The sequence below is a fragment of the Camarhynchus parvulus genome, chromosome 1 (assembly GCF_901933205.1).
Source record: "Camarhynchus parvulus chromosome 1, STF_HiC, whole genome shotgun sequence".
NCBI lineage: Eukaryota > Metazoa > Chordata > Aves > Passeriformes > Thraupidae > Camarhynchus > Camarhynchus parvulus.
The window spans coordinates 9219969-9231730 of NC_044571.1; the positions used below are offsets into that span (position 1 = coordinate 9219969).

Genomic DNA, 11762 nt, shown 5'->3' on the forward strand with positions numbered 1-11762 from the left:
TTGGTGGATTGCATTGTTTCAAAACTCCTGGGGACCATGTGGGGCAGTTCCTGGGAGGCATAACTGAACCCTTACATAACCATCTGTGTGGAAACCAGAATTCCACAAATCCTCAAGAGATCATGCTGCGTTCCGTGGGTGCTAGATGCAATACAACAAGATCATGCCTTTCCGAGAAGCCTGTAGAGTAGAATTTCAGACACCTCACTCTTCTGTAAGCTACTGTCAGAAGATATTGCTTTAGTTTATACAATCTCCTATGCCTTAGGAATTCCGATTTAGAGCATTTAACTTGATAATCCATTGAAATGCTGATATAGCAACAACCAATTCCCCTCCTTTTTCAAGCGAGAATGATGAACAATTAAACAAAGCTTTCACAGTAGGATGTGTTTTTCTCCTGATTTTGTTTGGACACAAAACTGATGCTGCGTCACTTATCTATTCCACATTCTGTTCCTCTGCCAGTACCTTTTAACTAAATCTGACACTGAGATTACTTCCTGCTCCCACACATCTTCCATGAAAATCAATGACCAAGAAGAACAGAGAAAACCCATTAATGGTCTCAGTGAAGCGAAGATGGGTTTACCAATTGCAGCAGTTATCTCAGCAGTCACGGTGCCTTTGGCAGCTGAAAACCATTGTCTGTTTTGCCAGCAGGAAGTTGGCAGTCAGGAAGCAAACACCGTGTCCAGGACCAGGCACAGCCCCACAGCCCTTTGCAAGGGGACAACTCAAGTAGGTTAAAGAGATGAGAACAGGGAAAGTGCACTGCCAGCACAAGTGAGGTGTCAGAATATTGTGATTTGGGGAAGCAGCTGGAAAACAAGGATAAGCATGTTAGGGAATATGGAGGGGAAGTCAGATTAATAGTGGGAAAGGTGAAAAGGTAACAGACAGGAACACAGCTTGACACTAGATCTAGTGCTCCCTGCCCTAATTTGTGTTTGGGTGCCAGCTGACAAATCTAACTTGTCAACCACTTGGATATCATCTATTCTAACTCAGGCTTGAATAGCTGGACTTTTTATCTGAAGCAATTTCAGTGGCCATGAATAATAACCTCTAAGTGCATAATAATGGTCTCTATCCTGACTACACTCCCATTAGCTAGGAATGCAGAGCACTAGGAGAGCACCTGAAGAGCTGAACAGCTGGTACTGAGAACCCAACACTTACACAACATGGGTCAAGAATTCTACTTTGGGGTAGCTCTAATTTGCTTTCATGAGCTGAGCACTGTCTGGCAGTGGGACTGCAGCTCTTGGAGTTTATCTTCTGGTTTGCCTTCATTCAAAAATATCTCAGTCTGGGTGTTTTGAAATGTTTCTGCAGTGCAAACCAAAGCACAGTAAGTAGTGACAATTGGAAGAATCCTAATTTGAACCAAAAGGCTACTGCAGATACACCCAATGTGCACTATGTGACCACACTCACAGCAGTAAGTAGTGGAGGAGGGAACCTCTATAAAAATGATTTCTCAGTATAGGGCCAAAGATTTTTATGTGGTGATAGTGGATGTTTGGGAAAAACTTTCTGTGAGGCTACAAAATTACTCTGATAAATAAGCTGACAAAAACAAAGGTAATGTGAGACTCTCCGTCAAACTAAAAAACAAATGAAACAATAAAATCTCTCAAAATTAAAAAAATCTCACACAGTCAAAGAGATTTCTGAAGCAGTCTATGTGCTTGTCTTTTGTCTTCACAAGTTATGTTCTTGAAGCAGAAACTATATCCTGCTAATACACATGACACCACAGGGCCCAGTCCAAGGCTAAAACCTGAAATACTGGAGTAGTTTCTCAGAAACACCAGAAAAAGAGACACACAGAGACAGCTAATCCAGGAACTGTGAGACAACCTAGCCAGCTCTCACCTCCCCAGACAAAAAAAGCACATTCTTCCCACATCCCCCAAAGGAGTGGAAACTCACAGTTACAGATTACAAAATTAACAGTTTATGATCACCATTACTGATACTTTCAAAAACTTCCTCTCCAAAATGTTACCAGCTTCTAAAATAATAAAGTAACACACAAAGTCAATACATAATAAGCCAGACAAAGTACACGATCCCTTTGGTACACATTTACAGGTGGCTGAAGTGTTACATAATGCATTGATAAAATCCTTTGTCATACTAGTAAAGCAACAGCTACTTATTGAATATCTATCCTGTATTTTTTTTTATTTATTGTAAGATAAAATAATCAATGGATCTGCTAGCACTTTTTAAGGAAAAAAAACCACATGAACTGTATCAGAATACTGCAGAATGTTTTCATTCACAGCCTCCCTAAATGAGGAGCTTTGAATGTGTACTTATCTTATTTTCCTCCCCTATTGTGTCCCTGTTTTCATACAAATGAAACATTTGCATCTGTTCTCTAGATTACAAACACGCCAGCTTTGATTTTGTAGTTCAGACCATCTCCTGCTGTTTTACAGACAACAAACTTAGGACTAGTCAGCATCTCCCAACTTCAGCTGAAAACTGCATTGTATATGGATGAAAAATTACATGTTGCTATTTATTTGGAAAGAAGGAAAATATCCTTTGTGTTTAAATCATCACTGTGTAACAAACCTCTCAGTTCAGAGAAGGCAGACCCTCAGCTGATCTAACTGTAACAAATGCAACACATTGCAGCCAGCCATTGCTTCCCACAATGTGAGAAACTGGAGGGCACCCACTGACCTCAGCTGACACAAATGTAAATCAGCCAAAGGACCTGAAATTTCACATAGCGTATAATTCATGGAACTTGCTGCCATAGGATGCGGCTCAGGACAAAATTAGAAATAGATTAAAACATAAAAAGGAAATCAATAAATGAGGGTGAGATTTGGTGATTACTATAACAAAAATCTCCAGATGTAGCTTATATTGGTAATTAGTGGCTGTGAAAAGAGCAGGCCCAGTGCCCAGTATGAAATGGGTAACTCCATCCAGTTCCTCTCCGAAGTGGTTTAAAACTGGATTAGGACCAGAGGAGTAAATACCAGCACATAACACCATGACAACCAGAAATCGAGTTGACAGATGGCATGTGGTCTCTTTAGAGGTCCTACTCACTACCTACAATCTCTCTTTTTCATTGCCTCTGGTCTCCCAAATCAACACATCAAAGCATTCATAATAAGTAGAAAGTAGAGTACAACAGTACCTTCTGCCTTTTAAAAGCATATATGGGTTAGAGGGAAGGGAAGGGAAAAAGAAGTAAAGAGTACTACCTTTATTTTAGATTATACCTCTCTAGACATGTGAGAGAGGGGCCAAGGAACAGTCTCTGGGCACAGTCCATTGACAAAAATGTCATTTCATTACAGGTACTGTGTTGCCTGCTCAGAAAAGGTCACAAGATCAAAGCTAACAATGTACCATTTATCCTGCTCTGAAACTCTTACAGATACTTTCTTCCCCAACACAGCTTATAAACCAAGACCATGACCCAAGTGTCACAAATAATACTTTCACAGATTTCCCGATAACACAAACTGGCTGCACAAGATTCAGCCTCCAACTCTATTAATCTGTATCCAATATTCAAGTCTGCTCTTTCCACAGAAAAAGAGATACCTGACAATTCCATACACTTGAAAAAGGTTTTCCTCAACTCACTGAAGTTTATCTTGGAATTATTACAATATTGTGAAAGGCAAGCAGCAACAGCTACTTTTAAAAATCAGACTACCACTAAACTACCAGTGTTTTTCAAGTAGTTATTAAGAAACCCCAGAAAGATTCTAGATCTCAGAATGTGCATTTTTGCAGTAAAAAGGAACCCGGGTAATTTCACATTGGCATCTTTATTTTGTGTGCAATAATTTTATAGGAAAGATAAGATTACTACTTAATGAAGTTTATTTTGTTTTTTCTGTGATGAGGCAACATTCTGCCCCGTACAGAAACTGCATTTAGCCCTTGTTTGGTAGGCCAATGTCTAACACCCCATTTAATTTAGAAAAATTAACCCCAAACCAATAAAAAGTAATTCCTTTGTGAAGTGCTAAACTAAGCCAGAGAAATGTGCAAACAAAGCCTTCTCTTCCAAGTATTTACACACCGTCAGCATGCTTTAATATAAATTTCCACCCTGCCTGTCCTCCCCTGAAGCAATGCATGTATGACAACACTTCAGAGCATGTTTTAATGGGATTTTCCAGTCAACCAAAAATCAAATTGCAGAGAAGTTATGAAAGAGTCATAAACACATATTTCATCTTATTGAATTATATGGTAACTAGGCAAAAGATAATGAGGCACAACTCCTTTAGAGATTTTATTAAGTTTTCTGTCACACTGGGGAATTGCATAAAGAGAGCATACAGAAAGTTGTACACCACCAGAATCCACAGAGCAGCTGCAGTAAAACAGAAAGGTAAAGAGCCCTACAAACTAGGGGAAAAAAAGGTAGATTTAAAATATTAAATACTCTTATTTCCTTCTCTCAACACCCACGTCCATTATTTCCTACATAACTTTACCTGAATTTCCAAACACATGAAGATGCACACATTATTTTACTGCATTGCACTTATTTTTTTTTATGAGTAGGATTTGAACAAACCTACCCACAAAGCTCATTTACACATTTAGGGTATAGCAAAACACGTTTTGACTTCAGACTTGAAGAGGAGTCAAGGAATTTCTCCTCCTTTCCTGCCACTGCCACCCACCCTTCAGTGGGGATAAGCCCCCTGATGTGGCTGATGCAATTCTGTGCTCTGCACTTCAGCTCTGTCCCTCTCCCACTGAACTCCCTCTCCTCTCTGCTGCTCTGCTCCCCAGGACAGCCACAGAAAGGAAATGTGAACTTTCCAGACTGCATCTGCCACCAAAGTCAACCTCCCAGGCAGATAGTTTTGCATCCCTTTTGACCTCTAGTCCAGCAATTTTACTCATGGTCCCTTCCAATCCACTACTATGGAGCGGTAGAAAAGCTTAAATTCATGGCAGTTTTCCTAGAGGAAGCACACTGATCGAGAGCATGGAGGCATTCTGAACATCATAACTGGAGAAAACACTGGAAGGTGAACTAACATCTAATTCAAACTACTAACATCTAATTCAAACTGTGATTTATGAGAAATAAGGATCACAGTGAAGCTCTAAGTCACAGCTGATCAACAAATCCATACCTACCAGTATCAGCTCATACTTATAAACAATTTTTTGCACTTTCCAGCACTGTAAAAAACTGTAGAGCAGCTCCCAAAACTCAAACAATAATTCTACTGTTGCTCTTCTACTCCTTATGAAGGGAGTCAGTACAACACCCATTCTGCCTGAGTAGGAAGCACAAAAATGCGTGTAACAAAACCAACTCACAGGATGTTCATATTGAAGTTCCTAAAACTCACATGCCAAATTGATGTGTCAAATTTGTGTGTGCAATTCACTGTGTTTGAAGATGCAATTTATCTTAGTTGTGTCAAAAGCATACACAGAATAAAATAAAGTTAGCTCTTGAAAACTTCATTCATAACTGACAGATCCTCTAGGATCTAACACGTCTAACATTTTGCTCTTGGAAGATTTTTAAGGGTCTTCCCCTATTCCCCCACAAGCCTGAACACCTACTCCAGGATACAGAAAATGTGGAGTCTTCTAATGCAAAAAAATACACCACTGATACTTTTTAGGTCTGGTAACTCATTCACATGTGTAATACACTGCAGAAGTCACTGGAAAGATCCCAGATGTGCTGTCCATCAGCAGGTGCATCTCCACCCTGTGTACTTCTGGTGTAGATTGCTTCACTCATCCAAACAGTTACACAGAACCACAGAGCAGCTAAGGACTGTCAAAACATTGTCTGGTCCAACCTTTTGTGTGGAAGGCAGCCCTGATGAGGTTATCTAGCACCCAATTGCAAAACAAACCCTCTAGTTACAGGGATCTCCCCATGGTCTTGGGGAGGTTGTTCCAGTGAATGATTGATCTCACTGTAAAAAATTTACACTGAGATCAATCAAAAATTTACAGTGAGATCAACCATAAATCATAATATTTTATTACATGGAGATGAAAATTTTGATCAAATCTTTCGCCAAGAGTTCCTAACAAATAGCCACAGTGAAAGTGCTTTGATGCCTTTCCATTTTTGAAACCTGCAGTTCTGATGAGCTTGTAGTTGGGCACTTCTTTACAGTTCACCCTAAGTGGCCTTTCCATAAAAGATGAGTTTGTTCACCTTCTCACCTTCTTGCTTGTTTTAAAATAAAACAGATCAGGTCCCTGCTGCAGCTGACTGCAGAACACTAGGGAAGCAGTGAAAATGCAAAACCCAGCAAGGATGGAGTGGAAAAGGAAGAACTCCTGTTCTCAGGCAGAGGGAGAAGCTTAGATGAGTTAAGCCGCTTATGCAGCCACACAGTCAATAGGCAACGCCTTCATTTCATGCTGCCCACAGCTCTGACAACCAACAGCAGCAAACAGCAAACACAACAGTGAGTCCATTCCATTCCTGATATCACAAGTGCTCAGCAGTATTGAAATAAAATATCACAGACTGTGCTCGTTTCAGCTGCCACAGGAGAAATCTATAGAAAAACCAGCAGGAGATTAAACTAATTCTGACCCTGAAACCTCATTTAACCCTTCCCCATTCCCCACAGCCATGAGAATGGAGACTAGGGACAGAAAGACAAACAGAAAGTTGTTTCTCCTCCCAGGTTTATTTAGTGAATGGTAAGAGTTACAGCCTGCAAATAAAAGCTGAAGAATATACACAAGGTCAGTAAACAACTCACTGATAAAGCTGGAGAAACAGCCAGGTGCAAAAGTTCACAGGTCTGCTGAAGCCACTATTTATGAGTTTTCCTGTTAGGATGCCATAAACTGCCTTCACACCAGTGAGTTAACAGATTCACACCTTCTGAGCCATTCTTCATTGCCAAGTAGGAAACATTTACAAATACAGCTGAATATAATAAATATTACAGTTTAGACAGTTATGTTAAATGGTTAATTTAATGATTGGGATTTTAATGAAGAATTGCTGTAAAGTGAATCTTGAAACTGGTCCATCCATTGTTATACTACAGGAAAACAAAGAGCTCAGCAAAACAGGAATATCCAGAATTACAACAATTCTTGGTGTAAACAAACAAACAAAAAATCTCACCCACCCTAAAGTTCTGACTAATATAGATTTTCTGCAGTTTCAGGTGACAAAATGAATACTTCACTGGGATTAAGTTTTATGTATGACAAATTACTCCTATCCTACACATGGTGCCTCTGGATTTGACCACTTAATTTGACCATCACTTAATTTGACCACTCTTGGAGTAATCATATTGGTACAGACTGACCACTAAGATGAAAAACTGGAAGTATGTTGAGTGTGTGATCTTCAAATATGAGATGCCAGCTTTCAAAAATAATTTCAGAAGCAACATGAGAAGGCTGGTTCAAACACTTTAAATGAAACACCCCACTGAGCAGGTAAGAAATGTGAAAAATGCAAGGGATCTCAAAGATCTTTCAAGATGCAACTGCAGGATAGTCTGTCTCTCCCTCATGCAAAGATATCTGGTTAAAAAAGTGATCTATTAGCAGAAAGCAGCATTTCTGGTTTGAAAACCAGAAATGGGCAACACTTCTTGTGCTACTACAGTGTGCATGTCTCACACACAATACTCCTCTGGTTGCTAAGTCCAGTATAGTGGGCTGTGCAAATGTATTTATTGCCTGATTTTATAAATTTAGTTCTGAACAGATGCCTAACTTTTATTCAAAGTTGAAGTTATTTTTCCAGGTGATTATGTATTATTAAAAATAAGCAACAGCCTGAAATAGGCACAAAAGAGCTCTGAACAGATGTGTTTTCTTAGCAAGCCAAAATCCATGGTGTGATTTTAGGTGGTTAGCATGGGATTTATTTTTCTAACTGTCAAGGCTTTATTTTTGAAATGTAGCTATTCTAATAATAGTATTCAGCAACCTTGATTAAAACACTGATTACTTAATAATCAGCACCATCAAAAATGCCAGCAAGAAAAGAATGGGTTAGGTGTATTTCACACAAATGTGTATCAAATTTTGCTTAACAAGAATCAGTAAGACAAGCAAAGGTAAACAAGGAAAAGTCTGGGTATGGTCAGATTAGATTTTAAAAGGTCAAACAGTTACCAACATCTGAACTCAGCTGGCAGGAGAACAGAGGAGACATTAGGTCATTCAGGCCACTCCTTTGCAGCTCTCTAGGGTTCTCCACTGCACACTGCAAGTGCTTTTGTTTTTAATGTGGAAGAGGAGATGAAGCAATGGTGCAGGCAAGAAAGTAGATTGTCTTTGGGGGCTGAAGCAAAACAACCATTAAAGAAACATCAGCCAGACCAGACAGCATCCTGGAAACACAGCTGATGGGAAGTCATGAAAGAGAGAGATGAAAATGAGCAACAAAATTCAGGACTGAGCTGACAAACTGAAAGCAAAAGTTCTTAACAGGATGGTGTAAAAAATTAGAACTCCTGCTTACAGGAATCTGGTGTAATTTGTTGAGTAAATGGGAAGAAATGACACAAATAAGATTTACTGGAAAAATGGAAGAGGGAAGCAGAGGGGCAAAATGGGTTAGGTTTTCCCCATGGGCTACCAACCACATCTCCTGTTCCTTGCCTGTCTAGCTGTTTCTCCGAGCCAGGTAAGAGCCAAAAACAAGTCAGAGAGGTCTTTGTTTTCAACCTGATTGGTCCTGTGATCTGCCTCACCCAATTTGCAAACAGAGTATGGAAATTTCACTATCACAAGTGAGGGAGGTCACAGAGGCAGGCAGAACAAAATGCTGGACAAGAGGATCACAGGAAAAAGGAGCTGTTTAAAATGACAGAGCAAACAAAAATGGTTCACACTGCTGTAGTCTAAAATTAGCACAGTCCTGAAGTATATTTTATCCTGCTTTTGCCACAGAATTTATTCATGACTCTAGATAAATTACCTAAAAATGCTGTTCCAATGTGGACACCAACTATACACACTTTATTTTAGGGACACATCTCCCAAAATCTGACTGTTTGATTTGCAAAAGCAGAATAGGTTTAGAACAGACATTCCATTTATTTGCACCTGTGCAACTTAACATAAATGAGGACAACTGAACTCAATATCCTGAAAAAAATCAGATCCTACCTGGACCAGATTTGGTCTCCACAGTTTTATCTTTCACTCTTCATGTGGAATGGGAGGATGATTTCCTTGTTTTAGGAGAGTTTTCTCAATTAAGGGGAGAACTAGTTGAGTGCTGAGATCTAAGGTGATAAGCACAACAGAAGATACAAGGAAATTTGTAATTCCATGGTCAAAGCAGAATTTGATACAGATTTGAGTCACATCAAGAAAACTTCTTGACACCATACAACCAAAGTAAGGAGGAGAGACCAAAATACTGCCTGAGTACAACAGGATTTTTTAATGCAAGAAATATTATGTTATTATTTAATAGAAAACGGTAGCTTGTTCTAGATGTATGAAGAGACTGAATTAAAGTGAACTTCAAAACTTCAGTTCTCCATTTGTGTTTCTGGAAGTGGCACTAAGAGTACAGTTACTCTGTGTGTAACTATCCACTTCTCTCAAAAGAAAACTGATAACCAAGTTATAATCTCAACACCTGCATATATTACAACCAGATACAATGCTTTGTTCTTTTGAGTACACTAGTTGAAAACAAATTTCTGGATGAACTTGTGTGAGTAAAGGATAATCCAAGTTTCACCCAGGGATTTCTCAACATCTGCTAGTTCCAACAGTACAGAATTACTCAGGATACCAGGTTCCAGCCTAATCTGTTCCAGAAAATGAAGTTTTCTAGTCTAAAAGAGGTTAAAGTGAGAGGGCTAAAACTGAACAGATAAGTAAAAATCTCACTCCTGTTTCCATGCAAAACTCTTACACACAAGTTCCCTGTCACCTCTTCTCTGGGTTGTAATCTCACTGCCCTGGTTCAGCAAGAACTACTCTTGCAATCCCAGTCACCTTTACTAGGTAAGTCTCCTCAGACTGCTCATCACCTCTTGCACTTGTAAACCTCCCCCACACTGCTTTATCAATGGCACTCCCTCTGTTCAACACAAGGGCCAGAGCGTTCAACCTCCCAGTTGCATAACCCCTTCCCACAGGTGTGTGTGTCTGTGTCCATAACACACACGTGTACATTAAAAAACAGGGTTTCTACACGCATACCTAATCATTTATGTACAACTAAAAAAACTCTTTTCCTCCCAATCACATTTCCTTGAGCCAGTATAAGCATCCGTATGGCAGTGCAGGGAAAAAGACATGATTACTAACAAGGTTAATCAGAAAAAGGGTTTAAAAGGTCAGTTTGAATCTGGTGGTAATGCTCCGTGCCACTCCCTGCCCCTGCTGTATCAACAATGGTGCCAGCACGGGGACAAGATGGTAAAGGAGGTAGTAATGAGCAGAAAAAGTACAACTAGGGGTTTTTTCAGTCACAGTCAATAGTAATGATAAATTGAAGGTCTTGACTTTAATCTAGAACAGCAACACCTGCACAACTGTCCCTCTTCCCTTCACAAACTTTTCTATGAGAACTTGAAATTCTTTCAAGTGTTTTCCTGTGCTTCGTCCTTTTACTCACGGGCTCCATTCCTCTCTGCTTTGTTCCCAATTACCGCCTGCTCTCTCACTCCTCAACCAATGCAACACTGAATCTGAGCTTCAACCGTGGTAGCACCGAGGCTCCCTCTGCCCCTCCTGTTTCCTGTGGATGTGGATGAATTGTTCCCTTGCCAGCACCAGGCCTAAGAAAAGTCCCCCAGAGCCCGGGAGGGTCGGGCTCATTCCCACACACACCTTCCCAGCCCAGCAGCCACAGCCTGAGCCTGTCCTGGCCACCGCAGCTCCCGCACTGACGGGGCCTCTGGGTGACCCTGTGGAAAAAGTTCTGACAGGAATACGAGCCTCGGACGGCTGCGGCTGTGCTCCGCGGGTTTGTTTTGGGGGATGGTGTTTTTTAAAACTTCGGAGAAAAACACATCAGCTGCCTATTTTGGAGAGAGTCGCTAAGCTCTTCCAAAAGAGAAATCCCGTAGGATTCTTCCTTTGTTCAATACACTCCATACATTTTCTCCTCCGGCTTAACTGGAAATGGCAGAAACCCTTGGAGAGGACTTTACCGGGAGGCTGCCGGCAGCCGGAGGGCGGCGAGGGGCGGAGAGCATCGGGGCGCGTTCCGCCCTCACTCCCCTCACGGTTCCCCGTGCGGGACCCCCGCCCCGGGCGCTCCCTGCGGGCACCGCTCCCGCCGTCCCCGCGCCGGGCAGCCCCTTCCCGCCGGCGGCCCCCGCTCGCCCGCACCCGGCGCTGCCCGCACTCTCCGCCTCAGCCCGCTCCTCTCCCGCACTGCCCGCACTTCACCCGCACTGCCCGCGCTCACCATCCCTGCCCCTACTTCACCCGCACTGCCCGCACTCACCGCCGCCGCCCGGGTGCGGAGCAGGGCCGGCGCTGCCGCCCCGCGCTCCCCAACGCCCGCTACGCGCTCGGCGGAGCAGGCGGCGCCTCCGCGCATGCGCCCGGCAGCCCGAGGGCGGCTGTGAGGCGGGGAGAGGGTGAGGGCGACCCAGCGCGCCCGCCCGTGCCCCGCTGCTCGTCACCCCGGTGTCCCTGATCGGAGCTGGCCCGGGGATCAGGGGCCCCGCAGGGTGGCTATCGGTCGCTTCTCCGGGGCCCGGAGATCCTTTCAGCCACCCCCCGACGGGGAGCTCCACGCGTAGCAGCCCTGG

At 42.3% G+C, this 11762-nt stretch overlaps 1 protein-coding gene across 3 annotated transcripts in view; it reads right to left on the reverse strand.

Annotated features, from left to right (window-relative positions):
* PRRG1 (proline rich and Gla domain 1) overlaps positions 1-11560 on the reverse strand; it is a 31060-nt gene extending 19500 nt beyond the window's left edge. Inside the window, exons 1-2 of one of the 3 annotated variants that reach the window (XM_030953405.1) lie at positions 11453-11560; positions 9145-9263 (exon numbers count right to left, since the gene is read on the reverse strand). The gene's annotated coding sequence lies outside the window, so the exon portion shown is untranslated. Of the gene's footprint in view, positions 1-9144; positions 9264-10615; positions 10672-11452 lie in introns of those variants that run through there. The other 2 variants (XM_030953414.1, XM_030953439.1) reach the window with 2 other exon arrangements.
* Positions 11561-11762: the final 202 nt, after the last annotated feature.